The 19,445-nt window shown below is 42.4% G+C and overlaps 2 long non-coding RNA genes across 2 annotated transcripts in view; both read right to left on the bottom strand.

Moving 5' to 3' along the window:
• Window positions 1–1,503: 1,503 nt before the first annotated feature.
• Window positions 1,504–3,877, bottom strand: LOC130542226 (uncharacterized). Its single transcript, XR_008956629.1, has 3 exons — window positions 2,836–3,877; window positions 2,508–2,700; window positions 1,504–2,316 (listed from the first exon to the last, which is right to left on the bottom strand). It is a non-coding gene; the product is annotated as an uncharacterized LOC130542226 (long non-coding RNA).
• Window positions 3,878–3,996: 119 nt separating this feature from the next.
• The window catches only part of LOC130542231 (uncharacterized), a 41,458-nt gene continuing 26,009 nt past the window's right edge, over window positions 3,997–19,445 (bottom strand). Inside the window, exon 5 of the long non-coding RNA XR_008956639.1 lies at window positions 3,997–4,206. This is a non-coding gene — a long non-coding RNA (uncharacterized LOC130542231). The remainder of the gene's footprint in view (window positions 4,207–19,445) is intronic.

The following is a 19,445-nucleotide window of genomic DNA, read 5'->3' as shown; positions in this document are numbered from 1 at the left end:
CTCTTACACGTCAGTTTACGGCATTTCCTTCCCCTTGCCACAGGCACTTGGGAGCATGTCTGCACCTGGAGAAAGACTTTCCCGTGGGAAGCCGGTTTTTGTCAAACGGGTCCCAGTGCTCTGCTCCTCTCTTTTCACTCCTGCTACCAGAAGCCCAGTGAGGATGGGAGGGTTTAGAACATGGCTGGGCACTGTGGTTTCTTCCAGAGAAGTGGATGGCATTTGCTTTACTTTGCCACAACCACTTGTTATAGGGTCTGCACCTCAGCAAAAGTGTTTCCGTTGGAGGCCGGTTTTTTGCCAAACGGGTCTCACTGCCGTGGGCCTCGGGGGTCCTTCTAGCTACCAAAAGCACAGTGACGAGGTGAGGGGATTAGACCACCTCTGGGCATCGTTGTTTCTTACACCTGGGTGTGTGGCATTTTGTTTACCTGGCTACCCTCACTTTGGATAGGTTTTCCAAAGCAAGCCCCTATTGTTCGTCGGAAGCCGTTTTTGTCCCAGGGGCCCCCGGGATGTGTTCGTTCGGGATGAACTCCTGCTAGCAAAACCACCGGGATGAGGTAAGGGCTTAGACTGTTCCTAGGCACTGTGGTCTCTTACAGATCAGTGTACGGCATTTACTTCACCTTGCCACAGGCACTTGTGAGCATGTTTGCTCGTTATGAAAGATTTTTCCGTTCGAAGCCGGTTTTTCTCAAATGGGTCTCCGTGCTGTGCTCCTCTGTTTTCACTCATGCTGCCAGAAGCCCAGTGATGATGTTAGGGCTTAGAACATGGCTGGGCACTGTGGTTTCTTCCAGAGAAGTGGAGGGCATTTGCTTTACCTTGCCACAACCACTTGTGATAGGGTCTGCACCTTAGGAAAACTGTTTCCGTTGGAAGTCAGTTTTTTGCCAAATGGGTCAGGGATGTGGGGCTCGGGTTTCCCTCATGCTACCAAAAGCACAGTGACGATGTCTGGGCTTAGACCATGCCTGGGGAATGTTGTTTTTTACACATAAGTGTGTGGCATTCTGTTTACTTTGCTACAACCACTTTGGATAGGTTTTCCACATCAAGAACTTATTTTTCGGCGGAAGCCGTTTCTGCCTCAAGTGTCCCGTGTTGTGTTCGTTCGGGTTTATCTCCTGCTAGCAAACTGTGGTCTCTTACAGATCAGTGTATGGCATTTACTTCACCTTGGCACAGGCACTTGTGAGCATGTTTGCACTTACGAACGATTTTTCCGTTGGAAGCCGGTTTTTGTCAATCTCATAGGGAAGAAACAGAAAGTCTTTGGCATAACCTGACTCACCCAGCATCAGTTAAGCAGTTCCAGAACTCAGCCCAGGGCCCCTGTCGCCTACCCAATTGAAGCCGCCACCATGCCTCTATCGAAAGGAATTCCCAAAGACTCTCCTCTGACTCCACCACCAAAGAAACAGCAGATTGAATATGGCACTTCAAAATATCGAGATGATACATCTGGTATAGTTAGATACACAAGGTTTACCTTTATTTTTTTATTGTTTTTTATTACATAATGTTATAGTCTCCATACAGTACAGTAAATTTCGATGATACATTAGTTGCATATTACACCCAGTGCACCATGCAATATGTGCCCTCCTTACTACCCATCACCAGCATATATTTTAAACAGGAAAATGCTGCTCTGAATAATTTTGAATTTTCCCTCGACCCCCATTGTAACTCTTGGGATGAAAAGACTAATCAGTGATGAAACATCACCTTTGACAATTGGAAAGACATCATCCATATTTGTATGTGACGACAAAAAGCCATCTAACACTAAATGGTGGCCACTCACCCATATCTTAGGCCCAACTGTATAAACACTGTCAAACGTATATCTTAAAAATAGACAAAGAGTAAACCTCACCTTCCCTTTCTAATGAAAGAGTGTTTCTAGGAAACAGCTGTTCAAAATACATTCATAAGCAGTCAATGAACAGAGAAAATGGGATCCCCTGCAAAGTGCTCCAAGCTCAGAAACTAAGTACCTCCTTCACCAAATTCAGAACGCTGACAACTATTACTTAAGTTTTACTTCATGGCTCAACTAGAGAAAAGAGAAAAACCCAGGAGATGGTGGGTTAATGAGAGGTTTTACTTCCAGTCCTGATGTGGATATGACATTTCTCCAAATGGACCTGCCGCTTTCTCTGAATGCTGGATCCCGTGTCAAGCTGCCTCACTGACTCAGATGCAGACGTTCAGAACGTCGGGTCTCGCGGAGCCAGAGCAGAGAAGTGTTGTCAGATGGGGAGAAGCAGCTCCTCGGACCTAAAGCCTGCACACCTGCTGTGGTTTCTGGGAGAAGGGGAAACATAGACTTGTCTTTTAGTAGTAATTATCTCCCAGCCCATTGCCACCATTCCCAGGAAACAGCTAGCACAATGCTGAAGTTGGGTAACGGCTCTGGGCCTTCCTAGCGCCACACCTGTGCCTGAGGGAACAGGGAATACCCTGCTGAACTCGGGGAACTGCTCAAGGTCCATTACCTGCACTGTGTCGGGGGACAGGGGCACCGCACTGAAGTTGGGGACTGTGCGGTCCTTTCTCTCGCTCTTCCTGGGGAACACGGGAAACCCTGGAATGTCTGCGAACCATCCCACAAAAGCTTTGCTGAGCGGGTGCCCTGGAGTTCCTGGGTCTGGGGTGTATGGCCAGTTGACGGAGACTAGGCAGAAGAGACTTTCAAGGGAAAAAGGAAAGAAAACTGAGTCTCCATGATGAACTCTCTCAACATGCCCTTCCAGAACCCCGCCTCTTACCCGGGGTACCCCTACTCCCAGAAAGCCCACCTATGGCCACACAGCATGCACTCACCCAGCCAGGAACTCCACAGGTCCACTCTCTCAAAACTCCACTTCCTTGGCTCCTGGTCTGCGTCCTTGGGCTGCTCCGGATCTGCACACAGACACGTAGCTCCACCCCCATGGGGTGATTGCTTGGGGAGTATGATGCTTCCAACTCCTTGAATGCCAGGCAACCGGCCCCATGACTCACAACTCTGGGAGTGCAGAGGTCCAGGAGGCACCTCCTTGGCTAAACGCCCTGAGCAGGCATGACGGGGATCATGGGCAGGGCTGCAATCACACACACACACACACACACACACACACACACGGCCCCTTTCGCGGACCCCTCTAGCTGCAGACCACCCTCAGAGCCCTGCCCCTTCCCTTCTGCACCAACCCTTCCTGCAAGGGTGTGCCTGGTTCCTGGCAAGGTCAGCTGCTCTCAGACTGTTCCAGCCTTGGGCTTTAGGAAATGCAATGCTTTTATGCATATCCAAGGCAATTTTAAGCGCCAAAAGGAATGCTCCAAGCGGGAATAGCTTTGCCTTCTTGTCTCACCCATGGAGTGGATAGTGCTTCTCAGACCTTCAAAACATCCTTCTAGGGTGAGCCCATTTGTGCTGCAATCTATATACACATGCTTAGTTCTACAGGGAAGGAAGGAAAAGCCGGCCTTCTGTTCTGTCGCGGTTGTGAACCAGGAACATTTATTTTTCACTTGAAAACAGAGTGTTATTGTCGACACTAAATGAAGGAACCTTTTAAAACATTTTAGAGAGGAAGGAAGAGAGTTTTATTCAAACCCAAGTCAAAGACAGCTGCCTGGGAGACACAATCTTCACAAAGAAGGGAGTGCTCCAGGGAAGGAACATTTAGGGCAGGGTCATATATTTGTTCTGAGTTGTGCTACGTACAGTTATACATCACGATGAGGAAGAAGGTTCCAGAAAGTGACAGACTTTTTCTTATGTTTTCAGTATGTACAAATCAGTATGACTTTAATCTTATGGGAGCAAGAAAGGTTCTTTTGTGTTCTCACCTTGATGTTGGCAAAGGCATTTTTTGGTTCTCTTTTTCTTTTTGATGCATATGGACAATAAGTGCTGGGGGCAGAAATAGGGCCCATGCTTTGAGGGTTTGCCCAGTCATTTTGAGCTGGGTAAAATGTTAAAGGAGAGCTTTCCTGGGAGGCCAAGATCAGGCCTCACAGATGGTATGACATAAAAATTACTCTTATCCTTATCATCACTACCAAATGGTGGAACGTGAGATGAAAGCACCTTTCCAATAGTAAAGAGACATCAAAGGACCCCTACAGAAGGTTACCTGCTCCATGGTCAACACAGGTAACAGAGGCGTTCATGGTCTCTGGACTCCTCCCCTTGTCCTGCCCAAATCTCTGAAACATAGAGATCATTTACAGTCAGAATTTTACACATCTTAGAGATGTCTGGCACCATTCCCTTGGACTACAGAATACAACAGAATAGCTCACTGTCACAACACGAAAGTGCCCCTGGATACACTAAGTTCTTTCTCCGCAACGTTGGCCTTAATGAAATCATAATCGTAACATAGAAACACTACGATGGTTGGGAATAAATAATCACAGGTAAGGGAATATTTAGGAAATCTTTAGAAGCATTGTCTCACTCTATAGAAGAGGCTAACTGCTTTAAATACTATTTGCGACCTTACAGGACACTCTACAGACCAGAGCCTCCATCAATTAAAAAAGCATAGTTCTTTCAGTCACTTTAATATCAGAAAAATAGTATAGTATCTCTATTCCTAGGGATCTTTAAGTCTCCGACTCAAAGGTCCTCCACTGAGAGAATTATCTTCATGATCATGATGGGCAGAGCTGAAAAGGCAGCCGAATTCATTCCATTTGGCCACACAACAAGAAAATCCTAATACTTCCTAGGTTTCCAGATTGAGAAGACCTGGGGTAGAGTGAAATGGTACCTTGTATGGAAGAACAAGGGATTTGGAGTCAGTTTGGAGATCCCACTTAGGTTTCTGACACTAAAATCCTCTGTAATTCATATCATTTCTGAGCCTTTGTCTATCCATTTAAAAATGGGACTCATTCTATCTACACCCCAGTTGAGAAGTTTACGAGGGAGAATGCTACTCAGAGCCAGTATGGATTCTCCCAAGAGCAGGTGCTCAGGAGCCATAATTACCATTGGGTCTATATCTTTTCCAGAGAAAAGAACACATGGTGAAACCGTGTTTCGAAAAGATGACTCACAAGATGATTTTCACACTTTCATGAAGGTCAAGAAACTGCTATTTTGTTGTAATTCTCTCAGAAATCATGTTATTAGCTTGGTGGGGACAATAGCAACATCATCACTAGGAGTGGGGAGCTTCTCATCTCCATATAGCTATGTTGACTACCTTAACACAATGCCACCAGAAAGGAAAGCTGGAGGGAGGTGTGTGTGGGCACAGGCCAAGGCTGCCAGGTGTGCCTGGGACATGCAGAACCCTGATAGGAGGCTTAAGTCCTGTCTATGTTAGGATAGTCAGTGCTCTTCAGAGACAAAGGGCCATTGTGTGTGAGCCCTGATGTAGAAAAGGTGGAAAATGTCCATTGCGATTCCCTCTCTGACCCTTAGGATATGCAGCAAAGTTACATTGAATTTTTAAACATGGAGGGATTTCCTGGTCTTCTTTTCATGAGGACTCGGGCTCTATTCCTTGGTGGCCTAAGAATAGAATCTAGTTAGTTTCAGGATGTTAAAATGTAGACATGATTCATGGAACAACATATCATCTGTTTGGGTAAATAGTCTATGACCACTGGAAATAATGTATTCTGCACGTATTATGCAATATTACATAGACGTCAATTAGGTCACATTTGTTACCAATGTTTTGTCTGCTTTTTCCATCAGATATTGAGAAAGGCATATTAAAATTTCCAAACAAAATTTCCAAAAAAAGAGGATGCCGATCAAAAATGTTGTGTGAAAACGAAAAGAAAGTGCCATCACTCCATTCAGTGAATCAGGTTTGTGCAGAGAGACGGTAACGTTGATCACTGAAGACACCAGGGTTTTCCAATATGTGTGTTGAACCTTAAGGAAACTGCCATAGACGTAACTCTCAGTAAGAAGAGCATGGTAAGGGTCTTCCAACTCCCATCCTCTGTCATGATGATGGAAGCATGTTGCAGAGTGGGAATGAAAGCATAAGGGCCACTAACCAATCTTCAAGAAGAACATTGTATCAAAGCCATCATTCACCTGACATCTTCGGTCGTGAAGATGAAACTATTGGCACAGGTGTCTAAGAAAACATAGGGAAAGTGCCATATACTGAAGTCCACGAAAGAACACCATAGAGAAAGCATCTTGCATCTCACAGTCTTCTGTCATAAAAACGGAAGTATGTGCAAACCTGTCTGTGAAAACAGACGCATAAAGCGCGTTGTTTCACTCTATACAGGAACACTGTATTGACACCATGTCTCAACTCACAACTTCTGTAGTGAAGACGGAAGCCTTGGTAAGAATGTGTGCGAGCTCATAAAGAAGTGCCGTCTACTTAATTCTAAGAACCAAATCTGTGTAGATAGAAAACAATATCAAACCAACCTCCTGACAAATGGATCAACCGGGGTTTCTTTCCTGTGTGTTGAACCTTAACGAAAGTGCCATAAACTTAATAGTAGGTGAGAGCACTGGGTAGATAGCATCTTTCAACCAACAAATTCTGTCATGAAGATGGAAACGTTTGCATCATTGCCCTGAAAGCATAAGGAAAGTGGCAGAGACTTAGCTTCAAGAAAGGACCGTACCGAATCCATCCTTCAAGGCACGTCTTCTTTTACGAAGTTGGAAGCATTCTCAGAAGTGTTTCTCAGCATAAGGGAATTATCGTACGCTTAACTTTATGAGGGAAATCCGTAGGACACTGTCTGAAACTCAGATCTTTTCTCATGAGGCTGAAAGCATTGGCTCAAGGGTAAAGGAACTTGTAAAGAAATGACGTTTACTCCACTCTGAGCACCAAGGTTCTGTATAGAGAATGAAACTTCAAACATCCTGATGCATGAAGAGAGAAGCTTTTTCAAATATCTGTGTTGAACGGTAAAAGAAGTGCCATACGCTTAGCACTATTAAAGAGCACCATCTGGAGACAACTTTCCAAATCAAGTTCATGAGGGTGGATGTATGTTACAAAATCTGCATGAAACCTAAGGAACATTCTGTATACTCAGGTAAGAACACCCTTGGAAAAAAATCTTTCAACTCACATCTTCTGTAATGAAGATGGGAGTACTTGCAGAAGTGCAAGTGAAAGCATAAGGAGAGGTCCTATCTAAGTAGTTGTGAGAAACAACTCCGTGTTGATAGAAGGCAACATCGAAGTAACATGGTGACCCATGAATATACACCCGTTGTCCAGCACGTGCCTTGAACCTTAAGGAAAAGGGCACTATATACAAATCTCAGTCAGAACACCGAATGGACACCATCTTCCAAGTCACAGCTTCTGTGAGGATGATCGCAAGTTTTTCAAGTGTCTACGAATGCATAAGGAAGGTGTCACCTACTTTACACTAGGAGAGAATACTCTATCTAAAAGCATCTTGCACCTCACATCTTTTCTCATGAAGTGGGAGCATTGTGCAAAACAGTGCCTGCGAGCATCAAGATAATGCACTTCGTTTAAAACTGTAATAATACTACACAGAAAGCATCACTCAACTCACTTCTTTCATGAGGATGAAAGCCGTTCGAAAAGGTTGTGTGAAAACAAAAAGAAAGTGCAATCAGTCAATTAGCTAAAGAGTTTGTGTAGAGAGACGGCAACTTTGATCAGTGAAGACACTAGGGCTTCCCTATATGTGTTTCCTTAAGGTTCACTTAAGGAAACAGCCCCAGATGTAACTCTCAGTAATAGGAGTGCATGGAAACAGTCTTCCAACTCCCGTCGTCTGTCATGATGATGGAAGAATGTTTCAGAGTGGGAATAAAAGCATAGGGAAAGGGCCAATAACGAATATTTAAGACAGAATATTGTATCGAAGCCATCTTTCACCTCACGTATTCTATCATGAAGATGAAAGCATTTCAACAGGCGTCTAAGAAAACATAAGGAAAGTGCCATATACTGAAGTCTCTGAAAGAACACCATAGAGAAAGCATCTTGCATCTCACAGTTTTTCTTTTTTTTTCTTTTTTTAATGTTTTATTATGTTTGTCAACATACAGTGCATCCCCGGTTTCCGATGTAAGGCTCGATGATTCATTAGCTGCGTATAACACCTAGTGCACCATGCAATACGTGCCCTCCTTACCACCCATCACCGGTCTATCCCATTCCCCCACCCCCCTCCCTTCTGAGGCCCTCAGTTTGTTTCTCATAGTCCATAGTCTCTCATGTTTCATTCCCCCTTCTAATTACCCCCCCTTTCTTTATCCCTTTCTTCTCCTACCGATCTTCCTAGTTCTTTTGTTCCATAGATGAGAGAAATCATATGATAGTTGTCTTTCTCTGCTTGACTTATTTCACTTAGCATTAGCTCCTCCAGTGCCATCCATGTTATAGCAAATGTTGAGAACTCGTTCTTTCTGATAGCTGAGTAATATTCCATTGTATGTATGGACCACAACTTCTTAATCCAGTCATCTGTTGAAGGGCATCTCGGCTCCTTCCATGATTTAGCTATTGTGGACATTGCTGCTGTGAACATTGGGGTGCATATGGCCCTTCTCTTCACTACGTCTGTATCTTTGGGGTAAACACCCAGTAGTGCAATGGCTGGATCATAAGGTAGCTCAATTTTTAACTTTTTAAGGGACCTCCACACTGTTTTCCAGAGTGGCTGTACCAACTTGCATTCCCACCAACAATGTAGGAGGGATCCCCTTTCTCCACATCCTCTCCAACAATTGTTGTTTCTTGCCTTGTCTATTTTTGCCATTCTAACTGGTGTAAGGTGGTATCTCAGTGTGGTTTTGATTTGAATTTCTTTGATGGCTAATGATTTTGAACATTTTTTCATGTGTCTGTTAGCCATTTGTATGTCTTCATTGGAAAAGTGTCTGTTCATATCTTCTGCCCATTTTTTGATTTGTTTATTTGTTTCTCGTGTATTGAGTTTGAGAAGATCTTTGTAGATCTTGGATACCAGTCCTTTATCTGTAGTGTCATTTGCAAATATATTCTCCCATTCAGTGGGATGCCTCTTTGATTTTCTGTTTCCTTGACTGTGCTGAAACTTTTAATCTTGATGAAGTCCCATAAATTCATTGTATCTTTTGTTTCTCTTGCCTTTGGGGATGTATCATGAAAAAGGTTGTTTTGGCCGATGTCGTGGAGGTTGCTGCCTATGTTCTCCTCTAGAATTTTGATGGATTCCCATCGAGGTCTTTCATCCATTTGGAGTTTATTTTTGTGTATGGTGTGAGAGAGTGGTCAAGTTTCATTCTTTTGCATGTAGCTGTCCAATTTTCCCAGCACCATTTATTGAAGAGACTTTTTTCCCCACCGGATGTTTTTTCCTCCTTGCTCAAATATTAGCTGCACAAAGAGCCGAGGGTCCATTTCTCTGTTCTCTATTCTGTTCCATTGGTCTATGTGTCTGCTTTTGTGCCAGTACCATGCTGTCTTTGTGATCACAGCTTTGTAGTACAGCTCGAAATCTGGCATTGTGATGCCCCCAGCTTTATTTTTCCTTTTCAACAGTTCCTTGGAGATTCATGGCTTTTTCTGTTTCCATGCAAATTTAAGGACTATTTGTTCCAGTTCTTTGAAAAATGTCCTCAGTATTTTGATCGGGATAGCATTGAAAGTGTAGATGGCTCTGGGTAGCATGGACATTTTAACTATGTTAATTCTTCTGATCCTTGAGCATGGAATACCTTTCCATCTTTTTATGTCTTCCTTAATGTCTTTCAAGAGTGATTTATAGTTTCTAGAATATAGGTCCTTTACGTCTCTGGTTAATTCTAAGGTAACGTACGGTTTTTGGTGCTATTGTAAATGGGATGGATTCCCTAATTTCTCTTTCTTCGGTCTCGCTATTCGTGTACAGAAATGCAACTGATTTCTGAGCATTAATTTTGTATCCCACCACATTACTGAATTGCTCTATAACTTCTAATAGTTTGGGAGTGGCTTCTTTTGGGTTTTCCACATAGAGTATCATGTCATCTGCGAAGAGAGACATTTTGACTTCTTCTTTGCCGATTTGAATACCTTTGATCCCTTTTTGTCGTCTGATTGCTGTTGCAAAGACTTCCAGTACGATGTTGAATAATAGTGGCGAGAGTGGGCATCCTTGTCGAGTTCCTGATCTTAAGGGCAAGGCTTCCAGCTTTTCCCCATTGAGAATAATATTTGCAGTAGGCTTTTCACAGATGGCTTTTATGAGATTGAGAAATGTACCCTCTATTCCTACACTCTGAAGGGTTTTAATCAGGAAAGGATGCTGTATTTTGTCAAATGCTTTTTCGGCATCGATTGAGAGGATCATATGGTTCCTGAGTCTTTTCTTGTTGATATGATATATCACGCTGATGGATTTGCGAATATTGAACCACGCTTGCATCCCAGGTATGAATCCCACTTGATCGTGATGGGTAATTCTTTTAATGTACTGTTGGATTTTATTAGCAAGTATCTTGTTGAGGATTTTGGTGTCCATATTCATTAGGGAAATCGGTCTGTAATTCTCCTTTTTGAGGGGGTCTTTGCCTGGTTTGGGGATCAAGGTAATATTGGTCTCATAGAATGAGTTTGGTAGCTTTCCTTCTGTTTCTATTTTTTGAAATAGCTTTAGGAGAGTAGGTATTATTTCTTCTTTGAATGTTTGGTAGAATTCCCCAGGAAAACCGTCCGGGCCTGGAGTTTTGTTATTTGGAAGGTTGTTTATCACTGACTCAATTTCTTCATTAATTGGCCTGTTTAAGAAATCAATTTCTTCCTCTTTCAATCTTGGTAGTTTATAGGTTTCCAGGAAGGATTCCATCTCTTCCAGATTGCTTAGTTTATTGGCATATAGCTGTTGATAAAAATTTCTAATAATCCTTCCAATTTCAATGGTGTTCATCGTGACCTCTCCTTTTTCATTCATAATATTAATATTCGGGTCCTTTCTCTTTTCTTTTGGATGAGCGTTGCCAGTGGTCTGTCAATTTTATTGATTCTCTCAAAGAACCAGCTTCTAGTCCTGTGGATCTGCTCTACTGTACTTCTGGTTTCTGCTTGATTGATTTCAGCTCTAATTTTGGTCAACTGCTTCCTCGTGCATGGATTAGGCCTGTCCCTCTGTTGCTGTTCCAGCTTCTTGAGGTGAGAATATAAAAACTGCATTTTAGATTTTTCTATTCTTTTGAGTGAGGCTTGGATGGCTATGTATTTCCCCCTTAGGACTGCCTTTGCAGTATCCCATAGGTTTTTGGACTGTTGTATTTTCATTCCCATTGGTCTCCATAAATTGTTTAATTTGATTTTTGATTTCCTGGTTTATTGAGTCATTCCTGAGCAGGATGGTTCTTAGTCACCAGGTGTCTGAGTTTCTTCCAAATTTTTCCTTGTGGTTGAGTTTCGATTTCAGAGCGTTGTGGTCTGAGAATATGCACGGGATAATTTCAATCTTTTGGTATCGGTTGAGGCCTGTTTTGTGTCCCAGAACATGGTCTATTCTTGAGAATGTTCCATGGGCATTAGAATAGAATGAGTATTCTTTGGTTCTGGGGTATAGTGTTCTTTATATATCTATGAGGTCCAACTTGTCAAGTATGGCATTCAAAGCCTTTGATTCTTTGCTTAGTTTTTGCCAGGGTGTTCTGTCTATTTCTGAGAGTGGAGTGTTGAGGTCCCCTACTATTAATGTATTTTTATTTATATGTCTCTTTATTCTGGTTAAGAGTTAGCTTGTGTATCTTGCTGCTCCCCTGTTGGGGGCATATATATTTATAATTGTCATATCCACTTGTTGAATACTTCCTTTAAGAATAATATAGTGCCCTTCTGCATCTCTAACAATAGTCTGTAGTTTAAAATCCAATTTATCTGATATGAGAATTGCTACCCCAGCTTGCTTTTGAAGTCCATTTGCGTGAAAGATGGTACGCCATCCCCTTACTCTCAGTCTGAATGCATCTTTGGGTTCGAAATAAGTCTCTTGTAGACAGCAAATGGATGGGTCATTTCTTTTTATCCAATCTGCAACCCTTCTTTTTCTTTTGTTTTAAGATTTCATTTATTAATTTGACAGCAAAACAGCCAGTGAGAGAGGGAACACAAGCAGGGGGAGTAGGAGAGGAAGAAGCAGGCTCACAGCGGAGGAGCCTGATGTGGGGCTCGATCCCACAATGCCGGGATCACGCCCTGGCTGAAGGCAGACGCTTAAGTGCTGTTCCACCCAGGCGCCCTGCATCTCACTGTCTTCTGGCATGAAAAAGGAAGCATGTGAAAAAGTGTGTACAAAAAGAGATGCATAAAGCGCGTTGCCTCACTCTATAGAAGAACACTGTATAGACATCATGTCTCAACTCACAACTTCTGTTGTGAAGATGGAAGCCTTGGCAAGAGTGTGTGCAAGCACGTAGAGAAAGGGCTGTCTACTTAATTCTGAGAACCAAATCTGTCTAGATAGAAAACGATATCGAACCCACCTCCTGACAAATGGATCAACCAGGGTTTTCTTCCCTATGTGTTGAAACTTAAGGAAAGTGCCATAAACTTAGTAGGTGAGAGCACTGGGTAGATAGCATCTTACAAACCACGGCTTCTGTCATGAAGACGAAAATGTTTGCAACGTTGTGGTGAAAACATAAGGAAAGTGGCAGAGACATGGCTCCAAAAAAGGACAGTACCTAATCCATCTTTAAAGGCACATGTTCTTTCATGAAGCTGGAAGCATATACAAGAGAGTGTTTCTCAGCTTAAGGGAATTATCGTATGCTTAACTTTACAAGAGAACTCCATAGAATACCCTCTGAAACATCTTTTCACATGACCCTGGAAGCATTGGCTAAAGGGTGAGGGAATGTGTAAAGAAATGCCATTTACTCGACTCTGAGCACCAATGTTCTGTATAGAGGAAGAGATTTCAAACATCCTGATGTATGAAGAGAGATTTTCAAATATCTCTGTTGAACCGTAAGAGAAGTGCCATATGCTTAACACTAAGAAAGAGCACCATCTAGAGACAACCTTCCAAATCACAACTACCTTCATGAAGATGGATGTGTGTTCCAAAACTGTATGAAAACCTAAGGAACATGCTGTATGCTCAGGTAAGAACACCCTTGGAAAAAATCTCCCAACTCACATCTTCTGTAATGAAGATGGAAGTACATGCAGAAGTGTGAGTGAAAGCATAAGGAGAGGTCCTAAGTAGTTGTGAGTACCAGGTCAGTGTTGATAGGCAACATCGAAGTAACGTGGTGACCCAGGAATATATATGCGTTGTCCAATACGTGCGTTGAACCTTAAGGAAAGAACAATATACCCAAATCTCAGTCAGAACACCGAATGGACACCCTCATCCAAGTCACATCTTCTGTTAGGAAGATGTCAAGATTTTCAAAAGTGTCTACAAATGCATAGGGAAAGGGACACCTACTTTACTCAAGGAGAGAACACTCTATATAAAAGCGTCTTGCACCTCACATCTGGTGTCATGAATTGGGAGCATTGTACAAAACTGTGCCTGCAAGCATCAAGATAATGCCTTTTGTTGAACCATGTAAGAACACTACAAGGAAAGCATCTCTCAACTCACATCAGTCATGAGGAGGAAAGCCCTTCAAAAGTTGTGTGAAAACGAAAGGAAAGTGCCATCAGTCAATTCAGCGAACCATGTTTTTGTAGAGACAAGGCAACATTGATCAGTGAAAACAGTAGGGTTTACCAATACGTGTGTTGAACCTTAAGGAAACAGCCATAGACGTAATCTCAGGAAGAAGAGGGTATGGAAAGGGTTTTCCAAGTCCCATAATCTGTCATGATGATGGAAGCATGTGTCTGACTGGGAATAAAAGCATAAGGAAAGGGAGGTGAACCAACTTTAGGAAAGAACATTGTACCGAAGCCATCTTTGAAGTCACGTCTTCAGTCTTGAAGATGAAACCGTTTGTACAAGTGCCTAAGAAAACATAAGGAAAGTGCCATGTACTGAATCTACGAAGGAACACCGTAGAGAAACCATCTGGCATCTCACAGTCCTCTGTCATGAAAACGGAAGCTTGTGCAAATGTGTGTAAGAAAGAGACACATAAAGCTCCTGGAGCATGCAGGGGCGGCTGGCGGTGTTAGAAACACAGACAGAGAGACACTGGCCCTGTAGGTGAGAGCTGGGAAGCCAGGTGTGGGGCTCACATCCTGGACAGTGCAGGGTTGAGCAGCACCAACAGAAACAGAGTTAAAGTGGCCAGAACATCAGTGGAGAATGGTCCGCAATCCATCTGTTCTGAGACAGAGGCTGAGATTCGGCCACTGCTGCTCTGACTCTCAGAAGAAGCACAGCAAACCACCAGGGAAAGCCGCCAGAGAAAAGAAGCCTGGAAAGACCGGCTCACAGTGTGCCCACCCCCATCCCCCTTCGCAGGGTACACAGAGACTCTACCCAAACAGGGTTGCCCAAGTATCGGCACGGCAGGCCCCTACCTCAGAAGGCAGGCTGAAAAATCAAGAAGCCCCCATACCTAAGATGCCTATAAAACAAGGGCGCACGGCCTGGGTCGTGGTCAATAATTTGGGCTCTGGACAACACCACAACCTCTCCTCATCTGAATGATGAGGAGAAGTCCCCCCCCCCCCAGCAAAGAAAAGACAATGAGTTTGTGGCCTCTGCCACAGAACTTATGGATATGGATATAACCAAATTATCAGAAATGGAATTCAGAGTAACAATGGTCAAGATGATTTGTAGACTTGAAAAAAATATTGACAAAATTGTTAATGAGAACATAGAATCTCTAAGGGCAGAAATGTGAGCGAATCTGGCAGAAATTAAAAATTCTAGGAGCCAAATGCAGTCAAAACTAGAGGCTCTGTTGGCCAGGGTGAATGAGGCAGAAGGACGTATCAGCGAATTGGAAAATGGGTTAGTAGAGGAAAAAGCTAAAAGAATCTGGACTCAAAAAAAATCCACACACAGGAATGTAGGTTACGGGAAATGACTGACTCAATAAAACGTTCCAGTGTCAGAATCATCGGCATTCCTGAGGACGTAGAAAAAAACAGAGGTCTAGAAGAGATATTTGAACAAATTGTAGCTGAAAACTTCCCTAATCTAGCAAGGGAAACAAACATTCGTGTCCAAGAGGCAGAGAGGACCCCTTCCAAGCTCAACCACGACAAACCCACGCCACGTCACGTCATAGTGCATTTCGCAAATATTAGATGCAAGGATACAGTATTGAAAGCGGCCAGGGCAAAGAAATTTCTCACGTACCAAGGCAAAGATATCAGAATTACGTCTGACCTCTCTCCACAGACCTGGAATGAGATAAAGGGTTGGGGGGCATTTTTAAATCTCTTTCAGAGAAAAACATGCAGCCAAGGATCCTCTATCCAGCAAGGCTGTCATTCAGAATTCATGGAGAAATAAAGACCTTCCAGAATTGTGGTCATTGACCAATTTTTTTAACCACAAAACCAGCCCTACAGGAGATATTAAGGGGGGGGGGGTTCTATAAAAGTAAAAAGGCCCCAAGAGTGATACAGAACATAAAGTCACAATCTATGGAAACAAAGACTTTACTGGCAATATGGCATCATTAAAATCACATCTCTCAATAATCCGTCTCAATGTAAATGGCCTAAATGCTCCCATAAAACACCACAGGGTTGCTGATTGGATAAAAAGACATGACCCATCCATTTGCTGTCTACAAACACTCATTTTGAACCTAAAGATACATTCAGACTAAAAGGATGGAATACCATCTTTCACGCCAATGGACCTGAAAAGAAAGCTGGGGTAGCAATTCTCATGTCAGACACATTGGATTTGAAACTAAAGACTATGGTTAGAGACACATAAGGGCACTATATTATTCTTAAAGGATGTAGCCAACAAGTGGATATGACAATTATAAATATATATGCCCCCAACAGGGGAGCAGCAAGATACACAAGCCAACTCTTAACCGGAATAAAGAGATATATAGATAAAAATACATTAATAGTAGGAACCTCAACACTCCACTATCAGCAACAGACAGAGCACCGGAGCAGAAAACCAACATAGAAACAAGAGCTTTGAATGCCATGCTAGATGAGATAGACCTCATAGATATATATAGAACACTGTACCCCAGAACCAAAGAATACTCATTCTATTCTAATGCCCATGGAACATTCTCAAGATTAGACCATGTTCTGGGACACAAATCAGGTCTCAACTGATACCAAAAGATTGAAATTATCCCGTGCATATTCTCAGAGCACAACACTCTGAAATTGGAACTCAAAAACAAGGAAGATTTTGGAAAAAAACTCAAACACTTGGAAACTAAGAACCATCCTGCTCAGGAATGACCCAATGAACCAGGAAATCAAAAATATATTTAAACAATTTATGGAGACCAACGGGAATGAAAACACAATGGTCCAAAACCTATGGGATACTGCAAAGGCAGTCCTAATGGGGAAATACATAGCCATCCAAGCCAGTGAATAGATTGAGCCAGTGATAAACAACCTTCCAAATAACAAAACTCCAGGCCTGGACGGTTTTCCTGGGGAATTCTACCAATCATTCAAAGAAGAAATAATACCTATTCTCCTAAAGCTATTTCAAAAAATAGAAACAGAAGGAAAGCTACCAAACTCATTCTATGAGGCCAATATTACCTTGATCTGCAAAACAGGCAAAGACCCCCTCAAAAAGAAGAATTACAGACCAATTTCCCTAATGAATATAGATGCCAAAATCCTCAACCAGATTCTGGCTAATAGAATCCAACAGTACATTAAAACGATTATCCATCATGAACAAGTGGGATTCATCCCTGGGATGAAAGCGTGGTTCAATATTCGCAAATCGATCAGCGTGATACATCATATCAACAAGAAAAGACTCAGGAACCATATGATCCCCTCAACTGATCCAGAAAAAACATTTGACAAAATACAGCATCCTTTCCTGATTAAAACCCTTCAGAGTGTAGGAATAGAGGGTACATTTCTCAATCTCATAAAAGCCATCTATGGAAAGGCTACAGAAAATATTCTCAATGGGGAAAAGCTGGAAGCCTTTCCCTTAAGATCAGGAACTCAGCAAGGATGCCCACTCTCACCACTATTATTCAACATAGTACTAGAAGTCCTTGCAACAGCAGACAACAAAAAGGGATAAAAGGTATCCAAATCAGCAGAGAAGTCAAAATGTCTCTCTTCACAGATGACATGATACTCTATATGGAAAACCCAATAGAATACACGCGCAAAATATGAGAAGTTATAGAGCAATTCAGTAATGGGGTGGGATAGAAAATCAATGCTCAGAAATCAGTTGCATTTCTATACACGAATAATGAGACTGAAGAAAGAGAAATTAGGGAATCCAGCCCATTTACAATAGCACCAAAAACCATATGTTACCTAGGAATTAACCAGAGACGTAAAGGACCTATATTCTAGAAACTATAAATCACTTTTGAAAGACATAGAGGAAGACACAAAGAGATGGAAAAATACTCCATGCTCATGGATCGGAAGAATTAACATAGTTAAAATGTCCATGCTACCCAGAACCATCTACACTTTCAATGCTATCCCGATCAAAATACTGAGGACATTTTTCAAAGAACTGGAACAAATAGTCCTTAAATTTGTATGGAACCAGAAAAGACCCCGAATCTCCAAGGAACTGATGAAAAGGAAAAACAAAGCTGGGGGCATCACAATGCCGGATTTCGAGCTGTACTACAAAGCTGTGATCACAAAGACAGCATGGTACTGGCACAAAAACAGACACATAGACCAATGAAACAGAATAGAGAGCCCAGAAATGGACCCTCGGCTCTTTGGGCAACTAATATTTGATAAAGCAGGAAAAAACATCCGGTGGGAAAAAGACAGTCTCTTCAATAAATGGTGCTGGGAAAATTGGACAGCTACATGCAAAAGAATGAAACTTGACCACTCTCTCACACCATACACAAAAATAAACTCCAAATGGATGAAAGACCTCGATGTGAGACAGGAATCCATCAAAATCCTAGAGGAGAACATAGGCAGCAACCTCTACGACATCGGCCAAAGCAACCTTTTTCATGATACATCCCCAAAGGCAAGAGAAACAAAAGATACAATGAATTTATGGGACTTCATCAAGATTAAAAGTTTCTGCACAGCCAAGGAAACAGAAAAACTAAGAGGCAGCCCACGGAATGGGAGAATATATTTGCAAATGACACTACAGATAAAGGACTGGTATCCAAGATCTACAAAGAACTTCTCAAACTCAATACACGAGAAACAAATAAATCAAAAAATGGGCAGAAGATATGAACAGACACTTTTCCAATGAAGACATACAAATGGCTAACAGACACATGAAAAAATGTTCAAAATCATTAGTCATCAAGGAAATTCAAATCAAAACCACACTGAGATACCACCTTACGCCAGTTAGAATGGCAAAAATAGACAAGGCAAGAAACAACAATTGTTGGAGAGGATGTGGAGAAAGGGGATCCCTCCTACATTGTTGGTGGGAATGCAAGTTGGTACAGCCACTCTGGAAAACAGTGTGGAGGTCCCTTAAAAAGTTAAAAATCGAGCTACCTTATGATCCAGCCATTGCACTACTGGGTGTTTACCCCAAAGATACAGACGTGGTGAAGAGAAGGGCCATATGCACCCCAATGTTCATAGCAGCAATGTCCACAATAGCTAAATCGTGGAAGGAGCCGAGATGCCCTGCAACAGATGACTGGATTAAGAAGTTGTGGTCCATATATACAATGGAATATTACTCAGCTATCAGAAAGAATGAGTTCTCAACATTTGCTTCAACATGGACGGCACTAGAGGAGATAATGCTAAGTGAAATAAGTCAAGCAGAGAAAGACAACTATATGATTTCTCTCATCTATGGAACATAAGAACTAGAATGATCAGTAGGGGAAGAAAGGGATAAAGAAAGGGGGGGTAATCAGAAGGGGGAATGAAACATGAGAGACTATGGACTATGAGAAACAAACTGAGGACTTCAGAGGGGAGGGTGTGGGGGAATGGGATAGGCCGGTGATGGGTAGTAAGGAGGGCACATATTGCATGGTGCACTGGGTGTTATACACAACTAATGAATCATCGAGCCTTACATCGAAAAGCGGGGATGTACTGTATGGTGACTAACATAATATAATAAAAAATCATTATAAAAAAAAAGTGTCTACGAATGCATAGGGAAAGGGTCACCTACTTTACTCAAGGAGAGAACACTCTATGTGAAAGCATCTTGCACCTCACATCTGGTGTCATGAAGTGGGAGCATTGTGCCAAACGGTGTCTGCAAGCATCAAGATAATGCCCTTCATTTAACGACGTGAGAACACTACACAGAAAGCATCTCTCAACTCACATCAGTCATGAGGAGGAAAGCCCTTCAAAAAGGTTGTGTGAAAACGAAAGGAAAGTGCCATCAGTCAA

The sequence above is a fragment of the Ursus arctos genome, unplaced genomic scaffold (assembly GCF_023065955.2).
Source record: "Ursus arctos isolate Adak ecotype North America unplaced genomic scaffold, UrsArc2.0 scaffold_31, whole genome shotgun sequence".
NCBI lineage: Eukaryota > Metazoa > Chordata > Mammalia > Carnivora > Ursidae > Ursus > Ursus arctos.
This window is presented reverse-complemented; position numbering and strand designations above follow the sequence as displayed.